Source organism: Stegodyphus dumicola, chromosome 3, assembly GCF_044657685.1.
Source record: "Stegodyphus dumicola isolate Sdum_Otavi_A_Nest chromosome 3, ASM4465768v1".
Taxonomy (NCBI): Eukaryota; Metazoa; Arthropoda; class Arachnida; order Araneae; family Eresidae; genus Stegodyphus; species Stegodyphus dumicola.
The window spans coordinates 3,373,715-3,393,154 of NC_140770.1; the positions used below are offsets into that span (position 1 = coordinate 3,373,715).

At 30.9% G+C, this 19,440-nt stretch overlaps 1 protein-coding gene across 7 annotated transcripts in view; it reads right to left on the reverse strand.

The window, feature by feature from the left end:
• The window catches only part of LOC118180802 (inositol polyphosphate-5-phosphatase A-like), a 126,390-nt gene that overhangs the window by 37,932 nt on the left and 69,018 nt on the right, over positions 1-19,440 (reverse strand). For 5 of the 7 annotated variants that reach the window (XR_015040099.1, XR_015040098.1, XR_015040095.1 and 2 more), the window contains 4 exons: positions 15,788-15,886; positions 8,451-8,556; positions 4,122-4,239; positions 1,287-1,350 (listed from right to left, as the gene is read on the reverse strand). The gene's annotated coding sequence lies outside the window, so the exon portion shown is untranslated. The remainder of the gene's footprint in view (positions 1-1,286; positions 1,351-4,121; positions 4,240-8,450; positions 8,557-15,787; positions 15,887-19,440) is intronic. The other 2 variants (XR_015040096.1, XR_015040097.1) reach the window with 2 other exon arrangements.

Genomic DNA, 19,440 nt, shown 5'->3' on the forward strand with positions numbered 1-19,440 from the left:
AAGATTGTCAAAAGTGATACATTTGCACCACATTATGAAATCGAAAAGGGATATGTGTTAAAACTACAACAAAAAATAAATAAACAAAATGCATTTTTTATATACTGTCTGCACAATAAGAAGTAATTTAGCAGATTTTTTAAAAACTGAATTTAATTTCGATGATGAACCACACCCTGGGCAGATTTCTCGCAAAAAGGACATTGTACATGCTTTGGTGGAAAATAACCCAAAATTAACAACTGGGGAGCTTGCAGATAAACTTGACCATTAATCTGCATTTCATTATATAATAGAAGCCGGAATTTACTTGCAGGCTTCCCATTACATGCATACACAGCATCAAGAAAATGTTTCAGCATCTCCAGCAACCGTTAAATAACAAAGTGCAATGTGCAATCTTTCCCGGCCAATGCTTTAAGGGTGGTCACAATGTTATGAAAGGATATTTACGCCAAAACACTAAAGACAATTTGATAAATCCATTCTAATTTTGATTAGTTATGTTAAGAGATGAAATCTGCGGTACTTAGGACTAAAAATTAGTAAGAGAATCAAAAAGAAAATGAGTATAGCATCACCTAATGGGCAAAAGGTAATTAAATAGGAAACTAAGACATTAGAATTAGAGAGACAAGAAATTATTTTTAATCAAATAAACGTTTTGGATAGAATATATACTATTTCAACTGAATATTTCAGCAGTCAAATTTATAATCACCACCATGATGACAAGCAACCCATTCTCAATTTCCATTAACATTCTTCAAAGCTTTAATTTACATTTGAATATACTATTTTGTGCCCACTTAGTAATAATATTTTAATTTTATAACTGTTACAGTGTTTTAGTTTTGTATCAGTCTCTAACAAAATTTGACTTATGTATCTGATTCTAAAAATTGGCATCACATCAGAGAAAACGGAGTGGTGAAGACAGTTTTCATACATCCCACAATTTATGTGATTAACCATTTCATTAATCTTTCATTCAATTTTTTAAAGCTTTTATACAGACTTCTTTTTAATGTATTTAAGTTGTTCAGCCGACTATTCATTCAGCAAGGAACAGAAAAACAAATTGACAGGGTATGCAATTTCCTGCTCTACATTAAACGGCAAATTTTGTTTGTTTCATAGGTAAACTAAATTTCTTTGAGTTTTATTTAATGTAGTGAACATGTGGGGTATACATGTTCCAGCTCGCTGGGAAAGGTTAAAAAAAAAGTAACAAATCATAAAGCATAAAAAAATTTACTTTTTTAATGTATCAATATATTACATACCATGTAAGTTCCATATCTGAACATTCTTTAAGCTGTTATGTACAAAATATAAACTTCCAAGTGCCTATAAATACATTAAAATATTGTCAAAACAAGTAAGCATACAAAAATGACACTCTAATATGCAACTTAGCATAATCTTAGGCTTGAAAATTAATAGCACATCAAAGCAAGATACATAAGCACAGAGTATAATAAATACAAGCATGTTTTTTGCTCATAACATGTAATTGAACACTCCTTCAGAAATAGTCTACTCTCCTGTGTAATATTCGGAGCCACTTAGAACTGAACTTAAAGACTACTACCACCAATTATGATAACACATGTTAAATGTTCTACAACAGCAAATTTAGGTAATCATATGGACTTTTGGAAGTAACCAATCATTAAACATTAGGCATCTGCTGTTACGATTTTATTAAAAGTTTTTTCATTTGCACTGCAACTTTATACTTAGTGCATAAATGCCTTTTTTTAATAGTGACTATCTATACTTTAATAGAAAAAGAGCCAATGTCTAGAATGAGACTTAAATCAGTCACATCATAACCATGAGCTTTGTTATAAAGAAAAGGTTTTCTACCATTATAACATTAAATCAGATTCCACTTTTAAGAGATCACCATGATAAGCACTTTAGGAAAAAAGAATACTATAAAAATATTTAAAGCAATATGTGCATAAAAATAAAAAGTAGCAATTTGCCTTTTCACTAATTAAATACTTTATTTAGTTAGTGAAAAGGCAAATTGCTACTTCTTATTTTTATGCACATAAGGAAAGAAGGAAACTTGCAGTACAATACTTCTTTAGCCCCTTGAGGACAAGTGTGTAGGAAATGAAGAGCAACCACAGGACCGAACCCCATGCTGAATACTTTTTTGCTTCATATAAATACCTATTTTGGGGTACATACTCCACTGTTGTTATTAATTTTGAATTTATTTAGCATACAATTTTACGACACTCTAAAATTATGAGACATATCTAAAAAATTCTTTTATGTGTGTTTTCAGTGCCACTTTGCTCTTCCCAGCTGATTTGTTTATATTTCACAAAATGAGCATGTTTACGTCCGTGGAAGAATACACACATGCTTTTGAAAACAGCCCTTGTAAAGCTTCTTCTGACATTAAAAATAGAAAATATGATAGCGAAAAAGAGCCTAAAGAAGGAAGAGATTTTCTATAAGTTCAAAATTTTAACTCTAGTACTTCTGGTAGTGTTATTAATTAAATGTGCCTAACCAGAACATATTATTGAAATCAACAAACAGATTCAATTTAGGGAAAGCCTTATTAAGGGGGTGTTTGTAAGCTGTGTAGTTATTTGTAATTTTTTATTAATAATCTTTTTCTCTCATTTAAGAGTGTAAAAATAAATTTAAAAGCTGCAATTTTCTTTTCAATAAAATTCTTGGATGCATATTTTGAAAAGCATTGGACTTGGATGTTCCCCATGCTTGGTTTATCCTTTACAGAGCAGGTCAAAGATTCACTTCAAGAAAAGCAATTCTACTAAAGTTTAATGTTCAAAATATTTCTCATAAAATGTAAGAGCAGTCTTTAGAAAAAATTTAAATGAATACTTAAGTTTGAAATCTCCTAACAAAAAAGAATGACACAGGCATAAATACTGTACGAAAACTAAAATTAAATTTTAATTCTAAATTTTATAAAATTTAGAACTGAAATTATTGTAAAATTCCAAAGACCTTCAAAACAATTATTTTTTAAATTTTGCACAGGCATAAATACTGTAAGAAAATTAAAATTAAATTTCCGTTCTCAATTTCATAACATTTACAACTGAAATTATTGTAAAATTCAGAAGACCTTCAAAACAATCATTTTTTAAATTTTGCACTCAAATGCTATATTTGACAAAACTAAATTATGAAACATCATACAATTAAAATAACATACTATGTTTCCTCTAATATTTCCCCCTTTTTCTTTTACTAATTGTAACAGTCACCCCCCCCCCACAAAAAAGAGGAAAATAATGTGAATAATTTAATTTCCAAAGGATGCAGCTACAGCTAAGAACATAAGAAATGAAAAAGAGTAGTCATAACTAAACAACATGTAATTATAATACTATTTCTTTAAAAGAAACATACATTCCAAGAAGAATACATAGCAGCATTACAGTACCTAATAAGATATCTTCATTTTAACTTCTCTATAACTTGAGTCTCATACATTCTTATTGTTTTCTCTACTACTCCTTAGGCCTCAAATCATCCATAAATAATTAGAGAAGATGAATGTGCAGCTGACTCAAACTAGACTAACTGACTGTTCATGTTTGCTAAACTGTGGCTATTTGGTTCTTGCATTGGTCTGGAACGAAGTGCAATACAGTGTTGCTACCTTTTCAAAACTTCTGACCAGCATATTTTTAAATGGAATATTTAATTTAAAAATTAACCTATTTTTTCCCAAATTTATGGTGAGTAGAAAGTAAATATTTCTATTATTACATTTATTATTTATAATTACTTTATTATATTTTTTGTTATTATTTTATTAAATTTATTATTTATTAAAAATATTGAACTAATTAATTAATTTATTTTAAAGTTAATAAACTGCTCTGTCTGCTTCTGCTTTACTATAAAATTCAATAGTAAAGAAACTATAATTGTCTAAGTTAAACAAAAATTTTAAACAGCAACAAGGCAAAAATTGTGAATTTTATCTCTTTAACTGTTTATTTTCTTTAATTTATGCATTTACCATATATACAATAATATATATGTATATTCAGAACTTGTTGAATGACTGAATAATTAAAACAGAAATTAAAAACTTATAAACTGAAACTCACATTCACTTTACACAGGGTTGCCACACAAACAGGAGAATGAAATTCCCCGACTTTTCCAGGTTTTCCAGGTATGTTTCAAGAAAATTCCAGTCTATCCGCGTAATGTACGTTGGCTGTGCTAAGAGGTAAATTAATTATGGTATTACTTGTATTGTGTAGCAAATTCACTTAATTATTCAATAAATCCCAGAGGACATTTATTCTTAATTATTCTTGGTATACTTTGATAATTTTGTTTAGTTTTCCACTTAAGAAACATAATAAAATTTAAGATATATATATTGGATAACAAATGTATGTTTTATTTAATTATTACTCATGATCATCACCAGTTCAACACAAGGCTAATCCGGTCCTTATAAATCACAACGCAATGCTAAATAGTTAGGTTAGATTTTAGGTAAATTTAATTTGCGTGAGGTATGTTCTTAAAAGGCACCTTAACACTTGAAAACACAAATACAATTATAATAGTTGTTGTTTTCTCCACTGAAGATTGAGATTAGAATCTTCCCAATCTGGAATAAAATAAGGGTTTTTTTGCAGACATTCTGCAGCTAAACGAAAGAAAGAAATCTATTTTAATAAATTGAGGTATTTTATATTTATTTCGCAGCATACATAAGGAAAAAATATGTGCATTAAATTTCATGATGGTATGTCATCATACTGCTATAATTAATTTCAGAATTACGCCAGAGAAAATTTCCTGAAATTTGGAAATATTATTTACTAATAATAAATAAATTTAGAGGGAAGAAGCAACATTAAATTATATGAATAACATAAAAACAATTACTTAAAAATTGAATTAGAATAATCAATGATATTTTAGCGACTATAGTTATATTACATGGCTAGCCTAGATGACTGATTACTATTTTTTTATTTTACTACAAAATGGCAAGGTATTTATTAAAAAGAAAAAAAAAGGTTTAAAAAGATTTTGCGGTAAAATTCTAGTATACGGTAAGGCTTTGGCACGATTTTGAAAATTGTCGCCAAGACCAAAATGACCCGTTTACTGCACACCAAGATGTCGCCAAATCCCATTATTATTCTAACCAAAGAACGTCTATGTAAAGAAGAACAGGTGTCATACAAGTAAAATGCTAGTACGCCGCTAGAATGCGGAGGGAAAATTTGCCAAGGGATTTGGCGACGGAACCTGGCGGCCAGAATTTCCCTCTCCGCGATGTGTACAGGAAATTGAAAAACACGTGTTAAGAAGAAACGCTCTTTGACAAAAAGAAAACTACGAAAATCCGTTTTTAAATTATTGCGAAAAATCCAAGAAGAAACGTTTTATCAAAGGACGTTTCTTCTTGGATTTTTCACAATAATTTTAAATACAGATTTTCGCAGTTTTTTTTTTCCCCCTGAAAATAACTAATCCATGAATTAATTTACTTGCGCCAAAAAATATTTTCTTTTCCTTTAGAGATTAACCACTTGCGCTAAGACTAAACTTCACGGTTGCGGTGCCGTGCGCTACAATATAACAAGCCGTAAAGTGTCTCAATTACGCCGCTCCGCATCTGCGAGTGCAATCCAGAGCTGTAACTCGAGAAATAAACACACGCGACGTGTGCACCACGTTATTTTCATTTTTACGATAAATGCTTAGCGACGTGGTGTTCACGTCGCTCGCGGTTTGAGACAAAAGCATCTTGACGTGCGTGGCACGTCTTTTTAGCGCAAGTTGTTAAAGAAATTTTAAACAATATTCATTTTACGAACTCTTGATAACGTGACCTTCGAACTTCGACACCGGTTTCGAGCTTTGGCGACAGATATATCAGACATGCACAGCTGTTTTCCCTCTATGATGGAACGGAGCCACAGCCATGTCTGTTGCAGAGAGGTTTTCCTTCTTTACAATACATATTCTTTGATTCTAACCTCCATGGTACCGTATACTAGGATTAAACCCCTTTTGTTTTATACGAGAACAGGTACTTTATTTAGTTCATGCGCTGCACATGCGATTCTCGAGAATATTGGAAACCAAAAGTTGCAGGAAAGTTGCTTTGCCTTTCTAAAAGATAATCAAATTGGAGCTGCGAAAATTGGCTCTATGCCAGCTACCCGAATGACACTCACTAGATACATAATTCGCCAAAAAAGTTACCTCTTCCGACGTTGGCGCAAAAATCGCTTTTTTTGGCGGGATCGTTGTATGACCTTCCCTGACTTTTCCAGATTTTGACAAAAATATTTAAATTCCCTGAATATTTTGGTCAATTTTCGAATTCCCTGAATTTTCCCGGTTCTCCCGGTTTTCCAGGTAGCGTGGCAACCTTGTTTACAATAAATATTTTCAGGTTACAAATTAAAAATTTCACTTTTTGTCACTCGAAACTTTTAAATCAGTTTAGATAAAGGTCAAGTTATATTCATTATCTGTTCCAACAAAATTCTCAAAAATATTTTTGCAAATTTACTTTATTTAATCATAATTTCTATAAAAACCGGACAAACTGACAATTAATTCAGATCACAAATCTAAAAACCAGCTTGTCTGGTGAAAACTGGCTTGGTGGGAACAATGGATTAAATATTTAAGGAAAAGGTATCCAAGGGTTTGTATAAATGAAAACAATCACCATGTGGAAGAATCCATTTTAAAATTTAGGGAAGCTTGTTCTCTGAATGCAGGAAGGAAAGGAAATCATGCAAATATTTTTTAAATCTTCAAAATCAGGTGCTAAAAAGCTAAGAGAGGGGGCAATACATGAAGAAATATTGTATATTGTAAGGGTGAAATGACATGTTATGAGTACAGATATTTTTTCTCTAATATTTAAATGAAAACACTGAAATTTAAATGTTCATTAAAAATTAAAAGTAATTCTTTTCTGACGGACATCTTATTTCCAAATAAAATGGCTACAGTAAATTCAGATCTCATAATAGTGTGAAATTAATATTATAAAATCTAAACTTTTTTAAAATCAGATAAATTTAAAAATAAAGTACAATTTCCTAACTCATTTGAAATCATAGGATTTGGATATAAATGCAAGTCCTCTAATACTCTCATTAAATTTCACTCACTTAAAAAGGTTAAATCACAATAAAACAAAACATTTTTAAATAAATAATTCTTATTCATATATTAAATTATTACATTAACCTCTTGATATACAAATAAAATAAGCGTCTGAACTTCTTGACATACAAATAAAAAAATCATCTAAAGAATACCATTTAATTTGGACACTCATGTGCAAGCTTAGAAACAAAATTTTATTTTCAAATTTACATTCAAATTAATTTAAATAAATTTCAAACAATAATAATATGCGGCATTCGCCGAAGACAGTTCTTGACATCTCGGAGATGCCAATGTCTACAATGGTACATCAAATCAATGATGTCTCCTGGACTTCATTGTTTGTCAAGGGGTTAAAGGCTACTTTTCCATTCCAATAAATGCAATTATAGCCATTAGTTAACTAAAGACAGCTAAATAATCTTTCACATAACATGAAGATCTTATTTACATAACTTTGCAACTACAGTCAACTCCAAATTACACAGAGACAGAGTAACTTGATCCTATCCCTTTAAAAAAAAAAAACTGTTTATTTGGGAATGATGGAAAAATTAATGTCGCAAATGACCAACATAAAACCAAACTGTCTATGGAAAATTCAAGAGAAGAAAAATGCTTGGGATAACAAGAGTGATAGCTTATGACATCATAGTTTTTGGGAATGGTTTTTAATGCAAAATATATAAATTAATTGTAAGTACTGTGGAACATATAAACACTATTAGTTAAAATTGCTCATTTATAGAAATAAATCAGGCGCACAGCCAAAATTTGGTACATAACGACTCCAACTGAAAAACAAGTGTTAATATATTATTCTTTTTGTTTTGAAGTGTGAGCCATTACTAATTTAATTTAATGATGATTTAATTATACACAGTAAAAAAAAAAAAAAAAAACCTGAAGATTGGTTAAGTGACAATACAGATAAACTGCTTAGTATTTTTTTGTTACTTGTATTATAATATGGGTAATTCAAGTTTCCTCTGTTTTTATCTCAGATTAAATGATTTTTGGTTAACCATAAGCATGTTCCCCAGTATTACCCCAATACACCAAGAGTTTAGTAATTCATAGTCCCCTTGAAATATGTTTGCCAGCTATCTGATCAAATGCTACTTTTTTCTGAATAAAACTTGGAATAAAGTACACAGCTGAATACAAGAAACTAACAGGATTAAATTAATGCAGAGTAAGAACCAAAGATTCGTTATGAAAATGCTTATATAATGACAACAAAGAGTTTAATAGAAAACATTTTTAAGGCTTACAAAAATAACTGATTATGTTTCTTATTTTTCTGGACATCTGATATCTTCATCAAGAAATAGCCTTAATTGACCAAAAGGAGACAGCTCTTCACTCGTCATGAGAGCTCTAAAAAATACAAATTATATAAATTATATACACTTTAACACTTTACTGAACGGAATAAATAAAAAAATTTCTACAACTAATGTAAAAACACTATAACATTTCATTACTTATCAATATGCAATTACAGATGCTTTAGCAAGAAAATTAGAGAGAACAAAGTATTAACTGTGGATAATCTCTCAAAACTGACATCAAAGCACTGAAGTAATTTAATTTTTACTTTAATATATTATAAACACTAAAACAAAGTTGTTACAAAAATATTTGAGATCAAAGTCTTCCATTTCTGCTTAAAACAAAAGCAATACATTTATGTTTTGCTTTCTCTACTTCAAGTTACTGCTTGGCATACCCATGCAGACTGGCTGAAAATGATCTTACGCTTTTTTAGATAAATGTTATAGATATTATAAACTTTTTAACTGACAATTATCTGGTAAGTGTGTGGTCATGTGGATGTCTTTGACAACATACATTATTTTGCTGAAAATCATATGAACCTGCTCTGCTTAACGATCAAATAATTCTAAGACACAAGAACAGACACAAGAATCCAGCCAGTTAGTTTTCCCACTTTCCATTGACAAAATATATTAAGAGAATGTTTGTGTCTGCCTGTTACATAATTATTACATAACAAGTTCTATGAAATACATGATGCTAGAGTGACAACCAATAAAAATGCCCAATGTCCATTCCTCAAATGAGTAATATAACATATATAAATAAAGATTAATTTTTGTAATCAAAGCAAGGTCTCTTCACCAGATTTCTCAGATGAGGTAAGTTTTCAACTCATTTTATATTACATAAATATAGTTAAAAAACGCAACTTTGATCACATCCTTATAGTCATTAAACATACTGAATGCTGATGTTAAGAATATTCTTTACATAGCAGCAGCCAGAATGATGCCACATGCTTGGAACACTCTATATCTTTTAAAAGCACACAATTCATTCAACTCAGAAATTTTATATGCTGAAGATAAGCCCTCTATAATTTTCTACCTGCACCTTTCAGCTACATGTGTGACTCATGAAAGCTGTATTAAATGATGAAGAGCCTTTATGGCCGTAAAGAAAGATCATGATATTCAAGGAACCATAAGGAATACACAAAGGAATTCCATAAAATTAAGTTTTTTGAAAATATGTTAATGATGAAAAATGTTCAAGCACCATTTCATTGCTTTATGTAATTAAAAACATTGCTATAAAAAAGGAATTACATGATGGCTTAACTCATTAAAAAAATGCTTTAAACTGAGGCATTAAAATTTTTGCCCTTATGTTACATTTTATATATTTATTTATTTATTGTAATTTATTTTTCCACCAATTATGCCGATTCTAGAACATATTTCATGATGTTAGCTATATTCTGCTGGTTTCTAAGCTGTAGGAAAAAAAAGGTAATGAGTGCTAACCCCCCCCCAAAACAAAAGGAAACAATGAAATTCAATCCATTTAAATTATTTTAGTTTTTCTGTTCTCCAACTTTTAGCAAGAAAACATTTGTATTCTCAGTTTTCTTCTAAATATTTCACTTCTAAAACATCCAGAATATGCAAAATTTCTCATCTAATACTTATTCGGAAAAATGGTTCAAAGTTAACCAAGACCGTTTTTTAAATATAACAATGAAAAGTCCAAAAAGCACCAAAACTATAAATCCTCATGCATCTAGGCATCATTGCCTTCATTGAGGCAATTCTGTACTTCTTCAGAAAGAACTGCATTGCTGCTGAGACTAAACGTTAAGGCTGCAATTTTTTACCTAACTTGCATATTATCCCTCGTATATGGCTTTTTTTCGGGGGGGGGGGCAAGTACACTAAAATGAAGCAGACAATAAGTTGAATGACAAAAGGAGACAAAGGTACTAAACACAGATACCAAAAACCAGGATTATAATGACCATATGGCAAAACTTTCAAATTGGCCCTTGTGACAGCAAGCACTTTCATGAAAAAGAATGACAATTTTATACACCAGGTCTGGGCGTTCTATGACCCACAGGTCATCGAGCAACCCACTTCAGTTTCAGAAATAAGGTTAATATATAAAGGCAAATATGAAACAAACACTTGAAGAATATATAAAAACATTAATTGAAACTAAATAACAATAACACTTTTGTTTGATTACAAATTTCCAGTCAAGAACACACATTTTTATTTTTAAATTTAAATTGTAGTATAATTTCAAGAAGAAATTGATAAGTTTGACAGTGCTGTTCTATAATTCCTTGACATCTGAGAACATTAATACTGTTAGCTCAATTCTCCTCATCCACTCTGAGATGTTCAGTAGTCCAAGAATGACTTCAGTAGCGAAAAAATAGGCATTTTGTTCAACTTATAAATGCAAGCAAATATTTTCACACACAAAATTTATTTTAAGTAAGAACAGGCAGAGCTTAAACACCAAAAAATTCAGATGCTTTTGTTATTAAAATGTTATTAATGAAATTCACTTATGCTTGTTTTTATAAGTAAAATTGTAATTTAAATTTTTACGTTTAAAGTTTAAAGCATATTAGAATTATTTTCTCAAACAAACTTATTATTCACCGAAACTGATGGTTTTAAAATGAAAACACCACTGGCCCAAAACATCTTCTTAATACACACATTGTGATTGATTTTGACCCACAGCCAAAAAAAGGTTGCCAACACCTGCTACACATCATTCCAGGTCAGTTCCACTAAACAGCATTTTGTATAGCACCTTTAATCTTTTGATGATAAATTTTATGTTTTGAAAACAAGCTTTATCATTTTTGCATATCTACTGCTTCTAAATTTTGTAAATATCTGCAATTAAGATGTTTTTTCATATTAAATCCATAGTTGTCTTTGAATCTTTTTAAAATTGCATGGGCCTTTACCAGCATAATAGGTCACAGGATCACTTACTTTGCTCAGTTCTGTCCCGATTTTCATGGAGATCAACCCCCAAGGGTAAGGCCTGAAGACACCCCTCTTTCCCAATCGCTAAGCCACTCAACAGGACTTCAGCTCACCATATATTTATAATGTCATTAAGCCACACAAACATCATGCCTCCCAGAGGATTCAAACCCAAACCCAATGAAATATACAGAAGCCAGGACTACTAAATATTATACCGATCAGGGCAGCATAAACCATATCACGATGTGACACTGATGACTTTTATATTTAACAGTTTAAAAATCTGAGCAGAACTTTGTTTCATTCATCATAGAAATCAAACTACAGGATGAACAATGCTAATCAGGGGCAGCTTACTACTGCAACATAAAACACATATATAAGGCTTAGAATGTATATACTTAGTCAGCATCTGCTCAAGGAGCCTGTAATCACTTTACAGAAAATTATTAAAATTTTCAAATTAGCCAAACTTTCAAAACTGCGCTGACATGGTATGTCATAATCATCTCAGAAATTAAATATCTTGGTAAATTTCTTTTCCTACTTGAGTCACACTATTAATGCCATATTCTTTATAATGAGTGTAAATCTTTACTAACATAATCTTAGGGAGCAGGGGGCATGTAAAGACATATATTTCACAATTTTTATAAAATTTGTTTAGAGTTACATTTTAAATAAAAAATAAAAGCTTAAAACAGCTGCCTTTTACTTAAAATAAGCCAACAATTTTTGTTGCACACCAGTTTTATGAAACTGAATATAATTACATACTAAAAGTGTTTAAAAACAACAGATATACTCTTGATTATAAGGAAAAACTCAACCATAAAAATGGGGTAGGGGAACAGCTCCTACAATCACTTCTACAAAAATAAAGTCGTTACTGATCAAATAATAGCAAATTTATTGGAATTTCTCCCTAGTACCAAATCACTCCACATATGTACTCCATCTTTAAAAGATTTGATTATAAACTTTTCATTACCCCAGTCCCATCAGTCTGAAAATCGTTAAAATCATATAAATCAGACATTGCCACAGTAGATACTTTAGACATATATATATTATACCAAATTGTAGCAAAGATACTAGCACAGAAACTCAATATATGACTCAACATCCAGAAAATTATCAACAATGATTACTCAACATAAAAAAGCTATTTCCAGGTTCTCTGCCAGCCACTTCATTAAAGAAAATAGCAAATTTTTGGTTAAATTCTTCACCAAGCATCCATATTCAACAATTAAATGCGACAAGGTCAAAATCATACCCAAACCCCCTGCATAAAAACAGGCTAAAAATCAGAGAAATGCAGGAAATCACTATAAAACCATGCTGCACAAGACACCTTCTCTTCCATACATCTGGACATCAATTCTAAATACAGAAATCCTGCAGAAACCCATAAAACAGATGAACGTGATTAAATCATCCTTTCCAGCTCCAGCTGACAAAGCAGACAGGCCATCTGTGAGAGCTCCTTTATTTTTTTAACCATGTCTCCAGCATGTGAACCTGCATTATATAAACTATTTTTAACTTTATAAAATTTATTTTTGAAGATTAAAAATGAAAAAAAGGGGGAGGATATCTGTATCATTTAATATGGTTCTGTTACAAGAAGTTTATGACTAACAGTTGCAAAACTAAATTCAGCATAAGCAGAAACAATATATGTATTTAAAACTATTTTGAGGAATTTCAAATTCTATGCATTTATGTAACTCTTATGCTGTAAAGAAAACTTCATAGAAATCCTGCACAGTACTTCTCTCCTAGACTCCTACAGGTCACTGCCTCGCCATCCATTCCAGACGTGACAATACCTATTATTAATCGATAAATTCACCTTTTTTATTCTTATTCACTTCTGCATTGTTCAATTCATTCTGTTTCCTAAGACAATTCCCATTCTGATGGTTATTTTGCTACCAAACTATGTATGTATGTTTAACACAATACAAAAATATCTCAGAGTTCAAATTACTTTATCTGCATTCTTTACACAACTTTTAATCTACATTAAAATTTATTTCTACAGTGTTGCTTATTACATATAAACTTTCCTTCAACTTCTGATTTTTGTTATATATTTTAGTTGACATGATAAAGAAAATTTAATAATTAGCACTTATAATACTTTAACACTCATTTAAAAATATCTTCGGATTTTACTGGTTAAGTGCATAGAAGCATTTAATTCTTAATTTTTAAAAATTAAAAATTTTTTTTAGTTAAAAATTTTTTACCTTTAGTTAAAATGCAATCTTGCAGATAGTAAACTCTATTTACTTTTTAATTATTATTTAACTCTGAATTAAAATTTTCATAAAATCTGAAATTCCCATACAGGAAATTCAGATATATTACTTTCGTATTTATAATATGTTATTGGCCCTGCTTAGAACATTGCCATCAACAATGTGCAAAATTTGCTGAGTTTTTGAAAATCAAAGTTACAGCAGAATATACCCAATATTTGTCCATCAAATTGCTTTTACCAATAAAGGTAAAAATGTGATATTTTACACATAAACACTTAAAAATTTTGGTAGCAAATTACTTTCATGTGCTACTGCAACCATATTATTACATAAAACTCTTTTGAATTTAAGAGTAATTACATATTATTATTACTATCTTTTAATTACATATTATGCTCATTTATTTTAAAATGGAAAAAAAATGCTAATTAGACTGCCAGCAAAATGTGTGCTGTTTCTTATGACACAGTTCCAAGGTAGTTTGAGAACTACAAGTCTGTAAATTTCAGCTCTGAACTATGCAACATTACATGAGAAAGATCATAAGGTTAGTCAAAATATCTCTTTTGGTTAGTAATACCAAAAGGGCTCTGCATCCAAAAAAAATAATGCTTTGTGCATGGAGAGACTACAAAGAAATTATATACTACAAATTGCTGCCACCAAATCAGACAAATTCAGAAAAATACTGTTTCCAAATGGCAGTTTTAATATATATATAAAAAAAAAAAAAAAAAAAAAAAAATCAATGCAAAGAGCCCAAAAGTGACCAACCTTTCTATCACAACTATGATTTGAGATGTTTTGTGTCACCCACCCCCATATTCAAGACCTTGCCCTCTTGGATTTGCATCACTTCAGGTTACTTAAAGAATCTCTGAATGGCCTGCAGTTCATTTTTTTCTTTGAGATTATTTAACAACATGTCAATAACTTCTTTAAGAATGATCCTAATGACTTTTTAAAATGTAAATTTTCCAGGTGCTTGAAAGATGTCACAGGGGGAAAAAAAAAAAAAAAAATTATATTGGCAAAAACTCAGAATAAAATGATGCTAAAAAGTTCAATGTAGGTTTCCTACATTTCTGCTCAGTTTCATTTGTATTTATCATCAGAAAATTTCAGATGACCCAACAGATTAAGTGATAAGCACTTTATGCAAATTGTTATAAGTATTATTCAACATAATGTTTTTCAAAAATGAAATTTTATTCACAAAATCTTACAGAACTCCTGTACTAGAAAACACTGGAAGACTTCAGTATTGGCAAACAGCCAACTCGTAGCACTGTTTGAATAATTTAAAAATGAAAAATATTTCTAGTTTGACTTTTTTTGTATGAATATTAATTATATCATGATTCTAAAATAATAAAACTTCATAATTAATGAAATCCTCTCAGCATTTGAAAGCTTATCAATTAATTAGATAATTCATTCAGCATACAATATGGATCAACATTGAAAATTAAAGTAGGTTACCCTCTAGTAAACCACAAAAGAATACCACTGAATGACATTTCCGAAGGAAAAAAAATCACCTCAAATTATTCTAATATGTTTATTAATAAAGCACCTCAAGGCAAATTGACAATGATGCCAAAAATCCCAAATTTTGAAATTAAATATGTTAGACAGTTTTTTTTCATATGGAAGTTAAGCTTGTGTTTTATTTTTTATAACGGGAATATAAATTTCTTGAACTGCATAAAATCATTTGCAAAATTCAACTTTTTGAACAAAAAAAAAACAAAAAAAACCCCGCTAAAGCATGAATATTCATGTCATTTAAAACTTTTTTTGTAACTGGAAGTAGATATCCATGATTAACAGTTGTGAAAATAAAGGCTGTGTAATCACTTTTCTGGACATGGTTTATATGTGCGTATGTGTTTGTGAACATGTGACTATTAAGTGTTCATTTATCAAGCACCATTTGTCAATTTTTTTAATTTTAAAAACCTATTATATTAGTAATGAAACAATCTAATTCTATACCTGCAAAATTAAATATATACAATAAATTAAGAACACATTTACCTTAAGAATTCTTCAACATGCCCCATAGATTCTTCAGTATTTTTACCTCCAACTTCTTGGCAATGCAAGGTTATAAATTTTGGTTGAACGCTTAACCACCTGAAAAATTTCACTTTGAATCAGCATGTATAACATTAACTTTCTATGCATGCAACAGAAGGAAATAGTATTAGCCTCGAATTCTTTTTTATTCAAAAGGGGAATATATAACACTGTCTGAACAAAAAATTAATAAATATTAATAAATACTATTAAATTTGCCCCTGGGATCGACTAAGTCTCCTATACAATTAAATGAAAGATGACTTTGAAAGGGGTCTGGGTCATAATACCGATAGCCGAAATCCCGACAAGCCAGAATCCCGACAGTCTGTCCAAAACCCAGACAGGGCCGAAATCCCGACAACCCAAAGTCCCGACATGGTCAAAATCCTGACAGGGTCGAAATCCCGACTGTCCAAAATTCCGACAAGTTAATATCTAAATACAAACACTCAATTTAGCTTAATAAAATACAATTTTTAACTAACTATTACATATTACTAATTAAAAGTTTAAATCAAAAAGTCATAAAAATTATGTCATTACTTAAATAATTTTTAACAAATTGAAATGACCGTTAAAATTTGAAATAAAGATTTATAAAATTCTTTTTATTTTTTTTATTAAGAAAAAGAAAACATCATTTACACATGCAAAAGACATATTTACAGTGACACATTGTGAGCGATAGCATGAAGATGTTCCACCACAGGTCAATTATCACGATCGTCCGCAACAGTCATAATTCTCCTTTCTCTGTCATCATCTACCGTCCTACGTTTTGGTTGTTGTTCTCCGCGAAGAATGCATTCAACTTGGTATTCCACATGCTCCTGTTCTTTTTGAAATCCTTCTATGATGTTATAAACGCCAACATGGCCCGTCCAATTAAGGTCTCCCATCTTCTGTGCCAATCCTCGACAGCATTTTGAGTGCGTGGAGCATTTATAGCTGCCTTTTCTAGATCACTAATGATTCTAGATGGCCTCAGTTCAATATTATTTTCTTCAGCGAAATCAATTAAATCTTGGAAAAATCTTTTGTAATTTTCTTCAGATTTGCTAGTCATCAAAGCATATACTAGTTGCAGCTGTGGAAGTATGTTAAGGGGTCATTAGGCCTTATTGGGATTTCGCCCGTGTCGGTATTTTGACCCTGTCGGGATATTGGACAATCGGGATTTCGACCCTGTCGGGATTTTGGCTTGTCGGGATTTCGGCTGTTGGGATTATGTCCGGATACCCTTTGAAAGTTGAATGCTACAGAAATATTTTAATTCACCTTCAAAATTTTCTCATAGAATTCAAAATTTAATCTTGCAAATGAAGTACTTTTTTGGTATTATATCCCCCTCCTTTGTTTTAAAACAGCTGATGATTTCATTTTGATTAGAGCTATTTTAACCTCACTCAAACATGTATAATCGCAAATGTATCATAATTCTGTGTGCATTACATTGATAATATAATAATTTCATTCACAGACAGAATATAAATATTTAATACATCTCACTCCTAATGTTTCTCGTTTCTCTAGTGGATTTTTTTTTTATAATTGTTATTCCGATTTAAAAGCGCAATTTTTTGTCTTCTAAAATATAAGCTATTATTTGAGGCATTATGCGTTTGACATATAAAATTAAATCCTTAGCTGGGTAAACATAAATATCTTCATTACTTTTCTTATTCTAAATTACTCATTTCTACATCAGGCACTTAATATTCAGCCTTAATGCAGTTCATTCATTTTTACACATCTAATTTATAAATGCTTGATGAATTTTGTTAAAAATATCATTCCATCATTTCTAGGCATAATATAAAATTAAGAACGAAAAACAAAATTATTTTTATATGTGCTTTCAACCAATTTTTGAAAGTTTTCTGTACTTAAAACTCATTACCACGAAAGGGAAAAGGAGATGCAGCAAAATTTGACAGATTGCAAGGACAGATTTAATATTCTAGCATTGTTTCATATATCCTCACGAGAACTTTTGGGAACATCCAGAATTTGCCAACAATAAAATAATAATACTACTGTTTATGTGAGTATCGTTTGCTTCATTTTATTGTTGCAAACAGCGTAAATTCCTTTTGCTTTTCTTCCTTTAGTTTTGAACTTTATGTGTGGCAACAAGATAATTGATTGATAGAATTGTGTTTGTGACAGCCTTCAAAACTAAAGGAAGAAAAGCAAAAGGAATTTACGCTGTTTGCAACAATAAAATGAAGCAAACGATACTCACATAAACATCCTGGCCCTCGTTGAAATCCCAGGGGATTTCAACACAGTTGGAGCATTTTGAAACTTCTTAGTCTGTAATAAAGATAAACATAAGAAAAAATAATACAAAATATTATATGCGAAGCAGTTCATCGTTTTTTAGTCTGAATAGGAAGAGGACACAATTTCACGACTGGTCGTTTTATGACACCATGACCAGTTTTAATACTAGCAACTCTGACTCTTTGATCTGAGCCCGAATGAACAGCAATTATTCTCCCTAACCTCCATTTAAGAGGTGGAAGGTTGTCTTCTTTGATGAGGACTAAGTCATTGACTTCTAAATTGTTTTGACTTTTTTGCGATTTAGGTCTTTGTTGAAGCTGAGACAGGTATTCTCGACTCCATCTTTTCCAGAAGTGCTGAAAAATAAACTGTCTCACATGCCATCTGTCAATGTGATTGAAGGAACTATAATTTAGGTCTGGTTCAGGTATGGCAGTTAAAGACGTTCCTATTAGGAAATGACCAGGTGTTAACGCAGTTAAATCATTTGGATCAGCCGATGTTGGACACAATGGCCTAGAGTTGAGACAAGCCTCAACCTGCGCTATCAAGGTCTGAAATTCCGGATAGGTCAGCACAGTATCACCAACAGTCCTTTTTAGATGTAATTTCATTGACTTTACTGCCGATTCCCATAGTCCACCAAAATGGGGAGATGATGGCGGGTTGAATATCCATTTTATTTCCTCTAAAGACAAAAATTTGTGAATTTCTTGATTTTGCTTACATTGCAAAAAACATTTTCTGATTTCTTTGTCTGCACCTTTAAAGTTAGTACCGCAGTCACTATAAATCTCAAATGGTTTCCCTCTTCTTGCAATAAATCGTTTCAATGCACTTAAAAATGCCTTTGTTGACAAATCTTCTACCACTTCAAGATGTACTGCCTTGATTACAAAACACACAAATAAGCATACGTAATATTTAAATGATTTTTGTCCACGTCCTGCACGATGTTTAATCATGAACGGTCCAGAAAAATCTATTCCAGTTCGATGAAATGGTCGTGATTGTGTTACTCTAGATTCCGGTAGATCAGCCATTATTTGACTTGCAGTTTTAGCTCTAAGTTTGCAACACGTGATACAAGATTTTACTACTTTTCGGATAGCAGATCTAGCAGCTATGATCCAAACTTGCTGTCTAATTAAAGATAGAAGAAGTTCTGGTGCTGCATGCAGATATTTGACATGAAAGTGTCTAATTATGATTTCTGTCAGATTGTGTTTTGAAGGTAATAAGATTGGATGTTTTTCATTTTCTGATAGTTGCGCATTTTTCAGTCTTCCTCCTACACGTAACACTTTGTTGTCATCTAA